We start from the raw sequence: 18,192 nt of genomic DNA, 5'->3' as shown, positions 1-18,192 counted from the left end.
CTCTAAAATCCCGACAGCCTTTAGCATCGATCCCTTGGAAGTTGTAATGGCATTAATCCTTCACCGTATTCATCATTATTTAACCGCGCCGACTGGTTAGCTCTCTCTCATATCCTCTATTCCATCCCTGCTATCGGCACCAAAAAACCCTCTCCTCCTGTAGCAATGTCTTCCTCTTCCTCTTCTTTCTCAAAACTCTTCCCCCAATCTTCGCCGAAGAAGAAGACCGAAGGCAGTCTCCACCCCGCAGTGAATCCCTTCTCCTCCGACAAGGAGAAAAAAGAAGGAGAAGCAGCGAAGGCCAAAGCCTCTCCTTCCGCCCAGCTCCCGCCGAAGAAGCGCCCCGCATGTGGGCGGACAGCGAGGACGAGGATGATGACGAAGAGGAAGAGGAGGAGGACGACTCTTCCTCCTCCATCGGGTACCCGCCGACCAAGCGCTTCCGCTCCCGGGCGGACAGCGAGGATGATGATGATGACGAGGAGGAAGAGGCTCCGGCCAAGGGCCGGGGCAGCAGCCGACGAAGAGCTCCCTCGGGAGCAGCGCCGACGACGTCGACGGCGGCGATGACGAGGACAAGCCGACGACTAGTAGTATAGGACTAGTAGTAGCAGAGGCACTAGGCACCGTATCCCTCTTTTGAGAGCCATCGGCTCTTTCTTGTAAAGCCGCTCCTTGGAATTAATGAAATTGTTCTTTCCATTTATCCTTTAATCGCTCCAATTTCATTCCCTCCGTTTGCCATGCTAAGACCGACAGCAACGCGTCGGACTTCTTTCCTTTCTTGCAAGCAACAAGACACGTCCAAGCCCCGTACTAGGCGTCGGCTTTTCCTTCCCGGCTCCTCGCCCGAGACGGCCCATGATGCAGCCGCGGCCGAGGTAATCCCGATCGGCTCCCAAGAACAAGGCATCTTCCAGGCTTGTTGCCCCCCGAGTCTCGGCCAACGCAAAACGTAGACGAGGATACGCGCATGAATTGTGTAGACCTGGGCTCGATCGTGTCCGAGGAAATTCCTTATGCCGAGCCAGCCGATTTGAACACAAATCGGCCTCTCCGAAACGGAAAGCCTTCAAGGTGAGCTGCCCCCCGAGTTCTTACTCGAGGCGAGAATGTGCCACGCCCGATCCTCTGTTCTTCCGATCATTGATCCGATAATCTTCGCGCTCCATGCTGTACTAACCCGACATTGTACTTGAAGATAATCCTCACACAACTAGAGTCGATGGCCACGCATCGGCCGTTTCATGATTCTTAAGTCGATGCCTCGCCGCATCGGCCGTGCTTCGAAAATTTTCGAACTTTTCGAATTTTTTTTTTATTTTTTTTACGGCCGACCCGTGCATCGGCCCCCATATTCCAATACCCGTCAACAAAAGATGAGATGCTTCTGTTGTATACCCTCACATTTCCATATACTCGGGTGCCCCCCGAGCCGATTCTCGTCAAGAAAATTGATGGTATCGGCTCCGTTGGATAACATGTTGAACCCGAGCAGAAAGGTAGGTGAGGATAATTTTGGCCGATTGCCGGAATCGGCCTCCACGTTGCTTGTTCGTTGAAGGTTTTGTAAGGTCCCTTCGTAAATTTTTTGGGGCCGATCACAAGGATCAGCCTCTCCCGGTTTGCCCATTGGTTTGATCTTGCTACTTGGTCAGCCGGATGAAACCAACCCAACCTCTCGACTTGATGCGCCCGCCGTCGTCCACCTTGTGTGCTCCGTAGAGTCGTGGAGCGCTACGCTCCGTCGGCAAGACGAGTACCATGTTTGTGCCAGCCGATGTCTCATCATCGGCTTTCCTCTCGTTTAGGACGCCACTCCATTTTCCGTGGACGACCCTCTTCATCCAGGGTTCGCCGAACCTTTGCAGCCGCATCGGGCCGTGCCTTTCTTAGCGTATGCGGGTACAACCTTTCGGCTTCCTCCAGGCCGCGCAATCGCCGAACCCCGCGCTTTCGGGAACGGCTGAGTCCGTCGTGGCACCACCTTGGCCGGTGGTACCTCGTCTTCTTCCACTTCTCCCTCGTCTTCCGAATCTTCAAGATCTGCCCAACGAGGTGACTCAGCCGCGTTTGCTTTGTGGTGGGAGAGGCCCTAAGCGCTCGAACACGTACACGTTGGCTGCCTCCTTCTTTTTCTCGATTGCATTCTCGGGCAATTGCCGATTGTGGGCAATCGGCTCATTCCCGAATCCCAGCAAGTTGTCCGAAGAAGGGGCAGTCCCAATGCCCGGCGTTGTCGTCTTGCTCCCTTGATGCTTCCGTGGCATAGCGCTCATGCTCCTCCTCATCGTGATCCTCGCCGACGATATCTTCTCGGCTTCTCTAGCCAAACGATCTTCTCTATCATCGTAATTGGGTCGCCGGCGTTGACCATACCGATTAACATATTTGTTGAGGAGGTGATCGAGAGGGGTCGCTGATATCTTATATTCTTCACCTCTCCCTCCGTGACATAGCGCTTGCCATCATGATCGGAGCCGATCGCGTGGAGCGGCCTCATCCGTATCCTTGCTGTGAGAGCAGCTCGCCCTCATCTCCATCTTTGCCGCAGTGGTTTCCGTGCCCTACCATGTTGATGCCGAACGAGGGGCCTGGCCGGCAACCTTCGTGGTAGGTGATTTCTACCATGTTAACGGCGGGGAAGGGTTGGGTGTCGACCTTCATGGCGTACTCGGTTGAAAATTAGCCGCCCCTTCTCTATCGCCGCTTGGATGTGCCGACGCCACACCCGGCAGCCGTTGGTGGCATGGGAAAGCGAGTTGTGGAATTTGCAGTGACGGCTTTCCGTTTAGCTCTTTCGCCGTGGGGAACTTGAGACCTTCGAGAACCGTCAACCGTTTCTCCTTGAGCAGGAGGTCGAAGATTTGTTCGGCCTTGGTCACGTCAAAATCAAATCCCCCGGGCGGCCCCGGTGGCTTTACCCATTTGCAGGCCACAGTGGGTTCCTCCCCGAGTCCACTCAGCCACCGCTATCTCTTGGCCTCCCGCAGGCACTTCATCCTCCTCCGTATCGACCATGACTACTGCACGCTTGAACTTGTCTTGGTACAGGTCGGGGTGGCGCCGTTCATATGCCGATAGTTTCTGAACCATGTGCGCCAGTGAGGGATAATCTGCTTGGGAGGCCATGTCCTTGAGCCGTGTTGCAAGGCCTCGCCATCGCCAACTCGATCGCTTCCTTTTCAGCTTATACGAACCGAATAACATCGGTTCCTAAGATTCCCGAAGCGCCGGATGTATTCTCGTCACCGTTTCCCCGCGCTTCGACGTAGTTGTGCTAGATCGGCAATGCCGCACTCGAAGCTTCGTATGGTATTGCATATGGAACTCGTTCTTCCAATTGCTTCCAAGACCGGATGGAGTTTGCCGGTAGAGAGGTGTACCATCCAAAAGCCGATCCCGTGAGGGACCGTGAAAAGAGCCTCACGCGTAGCTGATCCGACACCGAAGCCGGTCCTAGTTGAGCCAAATATCGGCCGACGTGCTCGATGGAGCCGGAGCCATCTCGATCCACCGAATTTGGAGAAGTCGTGGAGCCGATATTTTGGTGGCAGCGGGATCATCTCGTAATCGTCGTGGTACGGCTTGGAATAGCCGACCGCCCTTCTTTTCGGCATCATGCCGAACCGGTCTCTCGCATGGTACCGATCCGATCCGCCGTGCTGGCCGTAGGAGTTGCACTCGAAGATTCGCCGGGGTGGCGTACTTGGCCTCGCCACGTTTGCTTTTCCAGCTCCGAGCCGCCCGGCAGGAGCTGGGCTCGGGAGTTTCGTCGGTGTGGCGTATTTAGTTAGCCACGTCCGCTCCGTCGCCGACGTTCCTCCCGTCTTCGCCGGAGTCCCCGATGTTGTGGCCTGGTTTGTGAGTGCCCAGCCACCACAATCCGGCACATACATGCATGCGTACCCATGAGGGATCTCCTTAGGCGCCTCCATTAAGAACCGGTAGTCACCGGGGTCGCCACCACCTCGTAGACGAGGAATGCCGGTGTAGTCGGCACTTCAGCAGGTGCCGCCAACGCAAATGGCAGCGGTGGACGGACCGGAATGGCAATTCTCCTTGATGCGTCCCGAGAGCTGGTCCCGACGGCGAGTACCGGTGGCTCATGATCTCTCGGATCACGCGCGAGCGACACGCTCCAAAGCACGTTAACCAAGTTCTCGCAGTGGCGGTGTAGCGAGTGAGCCACCGTGTAGTTGATCTCCCGCCGCGCACCCTCGGTGCGTTCCTCCGACGGGGAAGAAAGGTCTATCCCATCGAGTGCACCTTCCGGTGAGAACCCCTTCCATCCGATGCCACCGGAACGGGTTCTCTCGAAAAGAGCCGATGAGGTCGGCTTCGAGGGTAGCCTTGATCTCATTGTATTGCTTCTTGAGGTCGTCAGCAGATCCTCGTAGGTGACCGGCGTGCCGTCCGCCATCTCGTATGTAGATGGCGATGTGGTTGATGTAGACGATTGTCCCACCGAGCGTGCCGTAATGTGTTGACCGCCAAAACCCACCGGCGGGCAGCGGCCTTGTCAACACCGTAGAGCCGGGGGAGCCTAGAGCTGCGGCCGGCCGAGACCCCTCCGAGCGACGGCCCGCAATGCTCTTCTCGGTCACACGCGGCGTTGCGAAGTGCAAGGGCGTGCCACCCGACCTATACCCGGTCGAGAAGGTGATGAGATTGCCTCGCTTAGTTTCCCCGCAGGGCATACATGTAAACGTTAAATACGAGCCTCGATCGGCTCTCAGTTATCCCGTGAATCGGCTCAAAGAGCCGATCCACCCATGATCCGTACGGGGTGTACGAATACTTGGTGGTCCTGCTTGATCAAGATGAAGCTAATGAGATCTACGACGATTTAGGGTTTTCACCACATAATCGGATCATCCTACTCCAGTGTTGGGCCGTATGGCCACGCACGGTGCTCGTAAGCCGATCCTAAACAAGGCCAAAAAACCAACATGAAGTTGATCCTAGGAACATCCCGTTTAGGACTTGCGAACGCCACCCTACGTGCCACAGGATCCTCCCCCTTTGTAAGGCCAAACTATTGCAGTATATTAAACTAATCCTTGTAGAACAAGGAGCAATCGTAACGGATCAGATCTACTAAATAATGATCAAGCGGGGTGCCGCCCCCACACCCGAGATAGGCGTGAGGACGGCTAGATATGCAAGGGTTGCACTACGTAAGCATGCTTAAACGAAGAACAATGCTAACCCTAACACATCTAATGATAACTACGTTGCTCGCCATCAAAAGCGCTTCAAGACGAGCAACGCATGAACAACGTGAGCTTGTGCTGCCTAGATCGCAAGATGCGATCTAGGCAAGCATGTCGCTTACCCGATAGAAACCCTCGAGACGAAGGAGTTGGCGATGCGCCGAGATTGGTTTGTTTTTGGGGTTGAACGTGAGTTGTTGTTTATTCCATAAACCCTAGGTACATATTTATAGTCCAGGGACTTTCTAATGTGGATGTGCACTAAACCGTGCACGAGATAAACTCTAACTTCTAAATCGATACATAATTTATTCTACTAAGATACACGGGCTAACTAGCCCAACTTCTCCGTGCGAGGCCGCTTCATAGATCTTTCATATGTAATCTTCCAAGCCCATCTTGATCGCGGCCCACCTCCTGATTTAGCCAAAATCTGGTGATAACAAAACCCACCTCCTGATTTAGCCAAAATCTGGTGATAACAAAATCTGATTTAGCCAAGGGGTCGCAGCCGTTGGATGTACTACTTGGGGTTTTCCAACCTCCTCACAACATCGCCGGATGCCTCTCCCTTGTCAGAGTGCCGATATGCCATTCATAGCGATGGAGGTTCACGAGGATGGAGTTATTTGCTGCGCGGAAGTCAAGAATTGGTGAATAAGATGACATCAAAGGGTTTGTTTGAGACCACCATTGGATGCTACATGTACCTTCTAAGATCTTCATACGGTTTAGTTTGCAAATCATCTTTCCGTTATCTCGCCAAGTAGTTTCAGTCAGAGATGCAATCGCAATCACGATGGTTTCTTTCTCGAATACATGCTTCATCTGTGTTTGGGCTATCAATTAGGTTCCTTGTTTAGAGATATGATCCTTGTTGCCTGTAAGGCTAGCCGTTGTGCTTGCAGCTCACCTCCAAGAGAGGCACCCACAAGACAAGAGTGTAGTGTAAGCCACTGGTGCGGAGGTTTTTTATACCGTCGTCGGCCGGCGTTAGCGACCGGCGAGAAGAACTGCGTACCTAGCGGCAGCCACAAACCTGTATAGGCACAACGGATGGCGCCGGGTCCTTGAATGGCATATCCATTACGACAATGGAGAGCACGGGTTGTTTTGTTTGTGAACGCACCCCGTAGACTCGGTGCTGAGCTCGTCGTCACCGCTGTTGGGAGGAGAAGACTGGTTGGAACGTAATTCAGGCTGTGAAGTTCCAAATGTCCAGGGCCTAATTGCAAAATAATCCAGCAGGACGCAGGCATTTTAGTGCAAATCACCTTAGATTAAGCAGACACACATGATTTAGATCAGATGACTGAAAATATACGCATGCACAGATACAGAAAGACACCAGATTCATAAGATTGACCCCATTATTTCGACGAGTAGTTTCAGTCCAGAGAAGCAATCACAAGCACATCGGTTTCTTTCTTTCTGGAATGTATGATTCATCTGTATGGTTGGGATATCAATCAGCTCACTGACTTTAAGGGTATCTCAAATAAGTAGTAAGCGCCAGCAAGACATGTAGTTTTTGGCAATTGTTCACAAGCCAGATCCTGCTTTTTTAATCAAAGCGTCGAGAAATATTTGTTAAGATGCCGTTCTCCATGAACAAAGAAGCCAGAAATATACATATTTGAGCAATCTTGTATATACTTCCAGAGACTATGCATACAACAGACTGTACATTCAAAAAGAAAAGGAGAGGAGAGGAATCATAAGAGCAGCCCTATGCATGCAGAAAAATCGGAGACCTGAAAGCACAAGTGGAGTCCTGGTCCACCCTCCAACACCGCCTCCTGGTACGCTCAGCTTGGTGCTATTCAACCCTGGTATGATCTGAACCTGAAAGCAATAAAAGTTGTCAGTTGTGTTGATTCATAAGCAGCACCGAAAAAAATAACACAATCCATTCCGTTTGGTCTATAATTGCAATATAGAATGTAATTCAATACTTGTATGAGTTGCAATATATGCCAGCAAAGCTTAAATACAAACATCTCATGTCTCGGCTATTTAAAATCAGGCCATCAGCATATGAATATGACATTTGTAGAACCCGCTTTATAAGACAGTGTCATAAGACAGTTGTGAACTTGAGGTTACACCATTATAGCAACTGAACACTCTAAGCCAAAAACTAAATTAGCAATGGTCAGGTCGAAACTAGCTCGAACCTTTCTGTGCAGCAACAATTGCGTGGCTGCCAAAATATCACGGATTGATCAGAGAAGGCAGCAGGATGCACCTTACTATGAGTCGTTCTTGTCTCCGGCGTAGTCCTGAACTTGGAGCTGCGGTTCCTCGCCATCGCTGCCGCATTGGTCTGTACCACCATACAAAGGTAGCTAGGGTATTCGCCCTACACAGAAAAGAAAATGCAGCATTTCATCACCACAGAGAATCATGAACACAAGTGAGCATTAAAAAACACAAGCTAAATCGCACTCACTGGCGATTGTAATGCATAGGCAGCCAAAACAGCAGAAAATTATTATCGAAAGGCAGCGAGATGCACCTATCCGTTTTACTCATTTTTGTCGACAGCATCCGAGAGGAGGAAGTCCTCCTGAACCTGCTGCCAATTATTCAGCTATAAGGAACACTCCATATTCAGAACTCAACAATAGCATAAACAAATATGGGACATCAAGTTAAATCAGTAGCATATCAAGTACTCATGTGAACTTGACCAAGAAGTTTGATCAAACAATCAACTAGAATAGTAAGGAATTAATTACAATAATAGGTATGGATAAGGAGCTGCTGGAGAGCTCACATATAAAGACCATAAAAACCAGAAGCATGACAACCACCAATGTCGACGCCGAGCCAGAAACCGAGGCATTGAATTGTCTGGAAAAAGCAGAGGACTCACTGCCCATGGTTAAAACGTTGGGGTTAGACAAGTAACCCATTCAACGGGGAACAAAAAAAAAAGGCACAGATTTAAGAAAAACAGAGCGCATGCAATATATCATCACTTTGAAAAGGCCATTGGATATTCATGGACATGGCAAGGCTTGAACTGCGATGCTAAGTTAAAATTCTAAACTGTAGTGCTTCTTCTTTTCTTCTTAATGTTGGAGATGGCTGGTCAAATGATCCAAGTTTATCTGAACCTGTTATTCTAAATAAGGCCTTTCCCCTTGCATAACCAGTACGCATAAACTACTGGGTGAGTGACATACATACATGTGCAGTACGAAAACTTGATGAAGATACAAGATTACCGGTGCGAAACTATAGTCGTGAGGTACATACATGTACGTCTAAATGTCCGTATCATTTCTGGCCGGTGAGCAGCATTTGCACACTTGGCTCATTAATATGAGGATTATGCATCTAGCCAAAAGACCCAGGTCTGCCATGGCATATCAGGTAAAGAATTAATTAGATAGACTGATGATGAGAAGTAGTCACGTCCTGCAGAAAAATGCAAGATCGACCCGCTGTCCACTGATCATATCCCAGTGTCCAAGGCAAGCAATTGTGCAGTATCTGTCCCCAAATCAATCAATTTGTTGAAGGAGCATAACTAAAAGTGCAGATGGATCAATACCTCGCATGTGTACGTGAGGCAGATGTCCGTGGAAAGTGACGTGAGTAGAGACCCAGAAATTAAGAGTGTTTCACTCAAGGTGATGCTAGATAGCAACGGGATGTTGAAGGATGCCTCACCTGGCGGGGCCGGGGCGGAGAGGAAGCCGGATGGCGTCAAATCAGGAAGGTTGCCGGCGTGGGGAGAAGGTCAGGGAGGTGGTCGCTGGCCGGCTGCAGCATCCTGGTCAGGGCCGTCGCCTGCAGGCCTTCCTCCTTCGACCCCCCTGTCGTTCCCGTTGCTTGGGCGGCCACCACCAGGAGCCCCGCGAGCATGCTCTTCGTTGGTCGGGTCGGCGCTGTGGAGGGCGGCCGGCGAGGGAGGGAGGGGCGGCGGTGGCGGCGAGATCGATGAGGCGTCCGTCGGGGAGAGGAGGTTGGGCGGCTTGCTGTGTACTGTATCCAACAGAGAGAGACTGATTTGTATCCAACAGAGAGAGACTGATTTGATTTAGGGGAATTTAATTTAGGTGGTTGGGTTCAGCAACGCAATTAGTGTGATGACTCCTCGGGAGCTGAGCTAAGGCTCTCTCTCTCTGTCCGTTGATTTAGCCCAGATGGATGGACGGCTCAAATGGGGCGATCCACGAAAATCCAATTAGTGTGATCTAATTGGCTGGAGGGATTCGGGGTGAGTGGCACCCGCCAAATATCCCCGCCGCTCTATCAACCTCAAAATTTCATGCGCTCCTCCATCGAACGCGAGCTGAGAAGACGTCCATTGCTAGCTAGAGAAACTTCCATCCATCCGAACTGATAGCATAATCTAGATAGGTGCATGATTTGTGGGGAACCTCGCGACACCAAAGGCGGGAATATATACCACCGGATGAACTCGATCTAGGGGTACACATATATACGCCAAACACAATAGTACTACTAATTAGTGCATGTAGCACAATCCAAAGGCGTTTAGTGTGTGAAAGTATACGTGGCATCATTGTGCATCGCCGGTGAAGCCGAAAGACAATACATGACCCAAAAGGAGGTGTCATCACCATGGTCAGCCAACTTTGCGTGGGACTACATAAAACAATACCTAGTAGTAATGTAGGGTTTCCAACATGTTTCAACTTATAGAGAGTTTTATCTAGCGAATGAGAATTTCGTCGAGGCTAGGGAACTACGGCGGCGGAGTCGAGACCACGACACACATGCATCGGTCATCGGTGTGATGTCAATTCCGCCCGTCGATAGGCTATGTGGATTCGAACACAAATCGAGACGACACGACAAGAGAAACCTCAAGCGAAAACAAGACGCGCCGATGCGACCGGCCATGATGGTGGTGGCCGCCATGCTAGACGGCAGCATGGAGGTGTGCGAGCCCCGGACGGAGCAGCTCACCTACCTTAGGATGTACGAACGAGGCATCGTTGGCGGTGGCAGCAAGTGGAAGGGGTCGGATATCACCACCAGCGACGCAAGCAGCAGCTGGTCACCGCCGTCGTGCTTGTCCGCGCAACAGCTCTCGCTCCATAGATGACAAACACCTTAATGTCCAAAGTTGTTATGTAAATCGATCAAAACCATGTCTTTTTGTCGATTTTGTGTGTGTGAATATATATAGCATACAGATACAAATCTCCGCTCCATCTCCTTTTGATTTTTCTTGTTTTTCCAACAAGAAGGACTCTCGAGGGTTAGCGGCGGCGGGACGGGATACCATGGCCCATGGGGGCTGGAGGAGAGTAGATTACTCCCTCCATACCAGTTCATGTGGTAATTACGCATTTTACGAAAGAAAAAGTGGCTCCAAATTTAGTCAACAAAAAAATATGCCACAAAAATCATACTTCTTTTAAATATGAATTCGATGGTATAATTTTTGTGGCATGGTATTTAATTTTTACTTGAATCGATATGATTGTTGGCTGAATCGATGAGACGCGCGCGCCGCTATTTCTCTGGACGAGTTAAGTGGTACTCCCTCTGTTCCATTCTATAGTGCCTATTGTTTTTGGCACGGAAATTAGCGCAAGAGTATTTTGTACACAAGACCTCTAGCTAAACGATTTGAGATCAATGTAAAATTTGGGAAATCCATATCTTCCTAACTTACCATAATATTTTTGGGAGCTGAACGATTTGGGAGCTGAACGGGGAGGGGGTAATTGAAAAAAAGCTAAGCTAAAACCTTATATTCCGAAACAAATGCTAAAAATCTATAGGCACTATAGAAAGGAACGGAGGGAGTATTAATTTGGTCAGATTCGTAGATGGAAGATAGCTACTAGCTGGAGACAGCTCGTTGTGGTTATTATAGACGTGTATCATCACGTACTGTACTCCAAGAAAAATGTGAGCTTCACGTGGCGCGGCCGTGAGCTTCAAATTAATCCAGAAAAAAGATGTACTATGTAGGGCAGTGCAGAGGTACGTAGGGGAGGCTCGGTAGCAGGAATTAATTAAGGGATCGATCGTGGTTGCATTGCATGGAACTAACTTATTAACGCGCATTTTTTGGTTGAGTCGAGTGCATCACTCGTGTTGTGCACGCGCGTGAGTATTCGATATTTTTTTGGTTTGGTTTGGTTTGGCTGGTTTAATTAATTGGGTTGAAGAAATTAAAGAGCATGCCCAGCCAACCAAGGACGCCTCGCATCGCACGTGCTGCTGCTCCTCGTGTGTTTGCCCTCTTCCCCGCGCGCGTGCGGTACATGCATGCTCATACTGATATCAGCGGACGTGCATAAAGAGGAGGGTCCCGTGCCTGTGCCTGCCAAATCCAAATAAATAGCTGGTTTGTTCGTTTCATTCATATATAGACACAATTTGGAAACGAGTATCTATATTTGATCCACGCTGTACTTTTGCCGCTCAGGTAGTCAGGTTACATTAAGAGCATCTCCAATCGCGTCCCCCAAATCGCGCCGGACGTAGCGTGCTGTGACGCTGTTGTTCATGCGCGCTTGCGGACGTCACTTCCCAGCCGCATCCCCAAAACACCTCCCCCAAATGAATATTGGTGCACGAAAATAAAGGTTTTCATTCAATTTTGATTATATATTACAAAGTTTGAATGAAAACGGCTAGATTTCATCTAAACCTAGATTACTGACCGCCCGGGCGGTGCGTTCGATGGCCCCGCCCGTCGTCGCCTCCCCTACGCCGCAGCTCCTCCTGCGCGCGCCTCCTCTCCTTGCGTTGGGCGGTGGCCAGACGCCGCCGCTCCAGCCGCGCGTCCTCCTCCGCCCTCCCCTGCTGCGGAGGAGACGGCGGGAAGTGGCCAACGCCGGGCCGGTTCGCCATTGCCACTGGTGGTCGAGGAGACGGCGGTGGAGCGACGAGGGCCGTGTTTGTTGCCGGCGGGTGTGGTGGCTACCATTGAGCCGGAGACCTTTTATAGACGTCGGCGTCGGGAAGAAAGCGCGGGAACAGGCGAGAAGAGGCGGGAAGATCGCGCGGGAACGGGCGGTGGCGTGCGAACGCCGGCTACGCGTGGAGGCTGCGCAGCACCGACGAGACATCTCGCATGCCCCTCCGTCGCCATTAAGGCAAAGATGCCGCCGTGTGTCACTGCGCGCGAATAACTTCCGTCGCGAGGTAGGCGACAGTTAGGTTAAAATTAATTGTGTCGCTGACGGGTCGGCCCCGCCACTTCCCGCCTCGCTTTTCGTTGTGTCTGGCGTGCCCGGAGCGTCCCCTGTGGGACGGGGACGGGCTCGGGGCGCCGGACACCGTATCGGGACGCGCCGGACAAAATTCAGGTTTGGGGAACGCGGCTGGAGCGGTTTTTTGGTCCGACGCGCCCAAATTGCTTTGGGGGACGCGGCTGGAGATGCTCTAAGTGCACCCAGTGGCGGAGCCAAGCCCCGACTAGCTTGGGCACCTATGCTCATATGCTCAGAAACGTTTAGGATGCATATCAGACATCTAAAATAGCCGCGCACGTTCTTTTGTATCGGACCATGGACACGAAAATAATAGTTCTTTTGTCAAACTTTTCGCAAAAGACACTAAACCAACGCTTAACACGAATTGACACGAAACCGGTCCCACATGTAACCCTAATGTGGCAGAAATTACTTGGCCCCACATATCAGCATATTTAAAAAAAAACTAAATATCTAAATAACAAAAAGTCAAGATCTCTTATTCGGCCTCGGTCCTCGCCGGCTCACGTCCCTCCTCTCCGTCCTCAACCTTCATGTCGATGGAATCGAAGCGGGCCAGGATCATCAAATCGCGGACGCCTACCTGGTCTTCCTCGGCTACAACCTCAGCTGTCGTCGTCGATTTGCCGCCGCTAGACATCGCCGATCGACTGTGACCAACATCGCTCCAGAGGCAGTACACCTTTTACCTTCTGCGACGCCACGCGTCGGAGGGGCCGCCGCCCTCTCGGCCATGCGTCTAGAATAGTTGTTGACTTTTGATTTTGTTTTAGATATTTAGTATCAGGATTATTATTGCGTTGAGGAAAAAAAACTGAGCGGCACATGCATAGACCGGCTCGCGGATCAAAGGATGGTAGTAGAAATGTATTCAAAGGATGGTTTTAGATATTTGTTTTGCCCGAAAAGAAAAGAAAAAGGGTGATCGAGATGCATCGGAAACGTGCGTGCAACCAACGAATTAAGGATTCACTTTTATAAAACGCTCGTGTACAGCCGGGCCGGGAACCGAAACGAATCAATTGAATCGCGCGCGCCGGCCGGGTGCGTACGTGGGTGACGTCACGGACGGAATTAATTAAAGATCCCCGCGCGCACGCGACTTAATCTCCTTTCCTTTCTTTTTTAGTACGGCGACGCGTCGGGCACTCGGAGCATCGGGGGAAAGACGGCCACGTCGTCCCAGCTGTCGCGGAACCGAGTCGCGGACGGCGGTTGGGAGTCTAAGTTGTAGCCGAAGTACGGGTACGCGTTCACCACGAGCGGCGAGCTGGTCCGCCGGAGGAACTGGAGCATCGGGGCGAAGACGGCACATGCATAGACCGGCTCGCGGATCATCAAAGGATGGTAGAAATGTATTCGGGGGAAAGGAAAAAAAAGCGAACGTATTTGCATTGCGATTGGAGTGGACAAATGATGGGTGACGCATGCAGCAGCCTAGCTAGTTTTGGACGCGGGCCCGGACGAAGATTTTTATTTTATTTTTGTTGCCCGAAAAGAAAAAGGTCGACGGTGATTAAGGATGCATCGGAAACGTGCTAATTAAGCCGACGAAGCGTGCGTGGGTGACGTCACGGACGGAATTAAACATCCCCGCTCGCACGCGACTTAATTTCCTTTCCTTTTAGTACGGCGACGTCCACGTCCACGCGGAACCGAGTCGCGGACGGCGGCGGCTGGGAGTCTACCAGGATGCCGAGTGAGCTCGGCGTGGACACGCGGATCCGGCGGTAGCCCGCGGCGACCAGCGCCGCCTTGAGCGTCCGCATGGCCGGGACCAGGTTGCCGATGAGGTTCTGGTCGGCCGTGTCCATGATCTCGTTGCCGACGGCCACCAGGGAGATCTCCGTCGCGGGGTAGTAGGGCGCCACGTTGGCCGCGACCCAGGCGGCGGCGCCCTCCTTGCTGGCGAGGCTGGGGATGTCGCCGTTGGCAGCCGTCACCATGACCGAGATGCCCGTGCCGGCGAAGGCCCGGACGATGTCCGGGTTGTTGTCGAACAGCTTCACGCGGTCGATGATGGTACGGTTCGCCAGGAAAGCCGCCACCGTCGCCGGCGGCGGGAGGTTGTCACCCTTGGTCCCGTAGTTCACGCCGATCGCTGTGGTGAGCGGCGCCGCTATGGCAAGGAAGATACACATGACAACGAGATCGCTGCCCCACGGCGTCGCCATGGTCGGCCGGTGCGGCCGGCGGTGGAGGAGACACAGGTCAAACATGCACCAGAGGTGTACGGAGATTGTTCAGGGTCCTCTAATCTAATTATAGGTATACATAGCAAAAAGGTTTCTTTTGGTGAGGAAATCAATAGATGGAAATGTTCGGGAGGTGTTAATTTCTAGCGTGCATGCTATATATCCAGCCTACACAAGTTAATTGCGATATGAAACTAAGATTTTGGGTCCATGTATGGTTCTCTCATGGAGTGCAGATTTGGTGAACTAGTGATTCCGTTTTTTGAAAATACAGTATATCATATTTTTTGAGTTTAAATATTAGCCAGTGATATACAAGGATCTATTTTGGTTTCGACATAGACCATATTTAAGTGGCCTACTTAATTAGGACTACTACCTCCGATTGTCAAAAAAAAAGGACTACTACCTCCGTCTGGTTGTGTAGATCCTGAGCGTATCTCTGGTTTCAATTTGATAAATATAATATAAATTTTATAAAAATTATATTACTGGAAAATACAATATCTGAAGTTTTTAATGATATATACTTTTATAACATATATTTTCTACTATGTTTGCTAACTTAATAACTTTGAAATATGCGTAGGACCAGACTAATATTACCAATGAAGTGTGTTCTTCCTATTGAATACAGATACAGTGTTGTAGGACCAGACTAATACATGTCGAATATAGTCTAGGAAAACAACTGAAATTTAATTCAGTTTCCGGCCCAAAAAACATACTTCTAATTGTTAAAAATAATCACATGTACATCTCGAAATCTATGCGCGTACGAATAGTTTCACAAAAACCCATTATTTTTTCTGGTCGATGTAAAAATGACAAAATATATCTCACAATAAGGCCTATTTTTAGCACCAAAATTTGTCTTTTCACACAGTCCAAACAACAAGTCGATATTTTATGGAAAGACTTTGTACACACGTAGTATGTGAAGATATACACACGAATTTTTTGTCTGATTGATTTGATATTTCAAGATGTATCAAAGATGCATTTAAAAATAAATAGGTCATATGCATCAAGAAGCCAAAACATCACTGCCAGTAAAAAGCTATCCAATGCTTAAGATTTGATAATTCACATATTTCCTTATGGAGCTTTATAATCAGGAAATGTCAGTCAGAATTCACAAAATACATAAAGATGTGACATTTGAGAGCATCTCCACTCGGCCCTCCATGGAAGATCCGCTCCGCACCTGGTGTTTCGCCCCTGATGCATGTAAAATGCATACATGAACTTTGTCTTTTATTAGAATAAATTTCCACATATTTGCAACATATATGATGATAATACCATGTTTTACATTGATTATGGAAATTTACCAATGATCCCTTTATTTGGTTTATAACTCTGCAAAACAGAAATTTTCCGTTTTGTGTATTTTTCACTTTCACAGATCTATACGGAGTCAAATTGAGCTTGGATTTTTGGAGCGTTATTTTTTCATCGAGAGAAGCACCGGGATGGCTACACAAGTTGTTGGGGCGGCGACGAGCGGCTCGTTAGAGGCGCAACGATCTGGGCGGCGTCTTGGTGGCGGGGTGGTGGTGGTGGTTGCCTCCGACGGTGGAAGTACGGGGTGAGATGAGCCGGATTGGGTGCAAACCGTAGGTCAGTCCTCTCCTTGCCCTCTCCGCGGTCTCGGATGTCGACGGTGGATGGCCCGTTGTTGGACTCTAGGGCGTTGCTCAGGGGTGGGCTTGGGGTCTACGAACTTCGCGATCTACACCTGGTGTCTTCGGTGTTGTCTCGGCCGACCTGGGATGGTCGGCGGTGTTAGGGCATGACCTGAATAAATGTGGTGGTCCTAGGGTTTCTCTTGTGCGAAGATGAAGACCTGCCGAAGAACTGTCCTTTTTGATCTGGTCGGAGTGTTGAGTTTCAGAAGGATCCACTGGCGAATGTAATAGTGCACATCTTTCCTGGAGTTTGTTGGATTGGGTGGTATTCGGTCGTGCGCACCCATGCTTTTATCCTGGATGTTTGGTTCTGGAGGGAGTGGCGCGAAGATCTGTTCTTTCTTTCCATCAGGTGACTTTTTGGTCCATGGTGAAATCAGAGACGGAGAATATCATAAAGGCCGGAGTGAAAGACTAGCAATATAGGTTTAAAGTCTCAATATGAAAGTGGGAGCGGCAACACATGTAAAGTTCAGAGTCTAACCTTTCAGGGTGAAAATCCATGGTTTGTCCTTAATTGGTTGTGCCTGACAATGACCATGTTAAATCATTATTCCGAAAACTTAAGATTTTTGATTGGACGATGATGACGCTTGTGCAGTGTTGTCTTCCTGGAGATATCGCTTTTGGAGTGCGTGAAGTTCAGGTATTGTTTTGACGGTGGATATATTATTGTTGCTAGGGCCCAGTATCGGGATTTTTTTCTTCTTGTTTTTAGCTGTGTACTACTAATAAAGTATTGAGCTGTTGCAGATGCTAAATGTATTTTGTATTTTGCTTATATTAATGTATCCGTCTTATCGAAAAAGCAAATACTGTGCGGGCCCAAACATGTACGCGGTATCTGTTTTCCCCAAAAAGAATACTTCAAACCCGCAAAAGGCCCACATACGCGTTTAGAGCATCTCCAACAGGCGCTGTAAAAGCCACGTGCCGCACGTGGGCGCTCGCGCGAAGCTCCAGCGGAGGCGGGAAAAAGACGCGCGCTATAATTTTTGCCGCCGCGCGCTTTCGCGCTATCCCGCGCGGGAACCTTGCCGCGCGTGCTATAAACTGGACACGCGCGAACGCGGCCAACCGCCGAATCTTCCACGCGTCCGTCTCTCTCCCCGCCTCTCTCTCTCCCGCCGCTGTTCCACCTCCGACCTCTCCGCCGCGAATCCGCCGTCGACCGCTCCGCCTCCGCGCGAAGATGCCTCCGCGCCGCCGCCCCACCTCCGGCTACCACGGTGTTCGTGCGCGACCGAGCAGCCGCTTCAACGCGGAAATCCGTTCCGGCGAGGAGCGGATTCGCCTCGGCACGTTCGACACGGCGCACGAGGCGGCGCGGACGTACGACGCCGTCGCTAGCGCCTCGGCCGCTCCCACCTGACCATGAACTTTCATGATGTCTGGACGCGGGAGCAGGTGGAGCAGCTGGCGCCGCCGCCACCGGGAGCTGGAACAGCGCCTACTCATCGCTGAGCGCGACGAGTCCCTCCACCTCGAGTGGGTGCGGCAATTTCCGGAAGATGTCGCCGCCACCGAAGCATTCTACGCGCAGAAGGAGGAGGAGAAGGCGGCGGCGAAGGCGAAGAAGAAGGCGATCCGCGACAAGCGCCGTGCGGAGTCCGCGGCGAGGAAGGCGGCGAGGAAGGAGGAGGAGAAGAAAAACGGCGCAGGGCCGTCCACCATCATCCTCTCCTCCTCCTCGTCCTTCGAGTGGACTTCGATGCCGGTTTCGGAGACGACTCCGAACTCGCACTCCTCGGACTACGACTGGGACTCGGAGTCGGAGTAGAGTGTAGTTTCAAGTGTAGTTTCAAATGTCGCTCCGAGTGTAGTTTCAAATGTCGAACTTTTAATATATTTCGTAATTTTTCGTGTTTTATTT

At 50.6% G+C, this 18,192-nt stretch overlaps 1 long non-coding RNA gene across 4 annotated transcripts; it reads right to left on the bottom strand.

Annotated features, from left to right (window-relative positions):
- Positions 1-6,824: 6,824 nt before the first annotated feature.
- Positions 6,825-9,047, bottom strand: LOC124651634. Of its 4 annotated transcripts, none has more exons than XR_006987469.1 (5): positions 8,898-9,047; positions 7,996-8,093; positions 7,669-7,791; positions 7,394-7,578; positions 6,825-7,061 (listed from the first exon to the last, which is right to left on the bottom strand). It is a non-coding gene; the product is annotated as an uncharacterized LOC124651634 (long non-coding RNA). The 4 variants fall into 4 exon arrangements; XR_006987467.1 differs by having other exon boundaries at positions 7,735-7,791; XR_006987468.1 differs by having other exon boundaries at positions 7,465-7,578; positions 7,735-7,791.
- Between the last annotated feature and the right edge of the window lie 9,145 nt (positions 9,048-18,192).

This window comes from Lolium rigidum, chromosome 5, assembly GCF_022539505.1.
Source record: "Lolium rigidum isolate FL_2022 chromosome 5, APGP_CSIRO_Lrig_0.1, whole genome shotgun sequence".
Classification (NCBI taxonomy): domain Eukaryota; kingdom Viridiplantae; phylum Streptophyta; class Magnoliopsida; order Poales; family Poaceae; genus Lolium; species Lolium rigidum.
The sequence above is the reverse complement of the archived record's forward strand: the minus strand, read 5'-3'. Positions and strand labels throughout refer to the sequence as shown.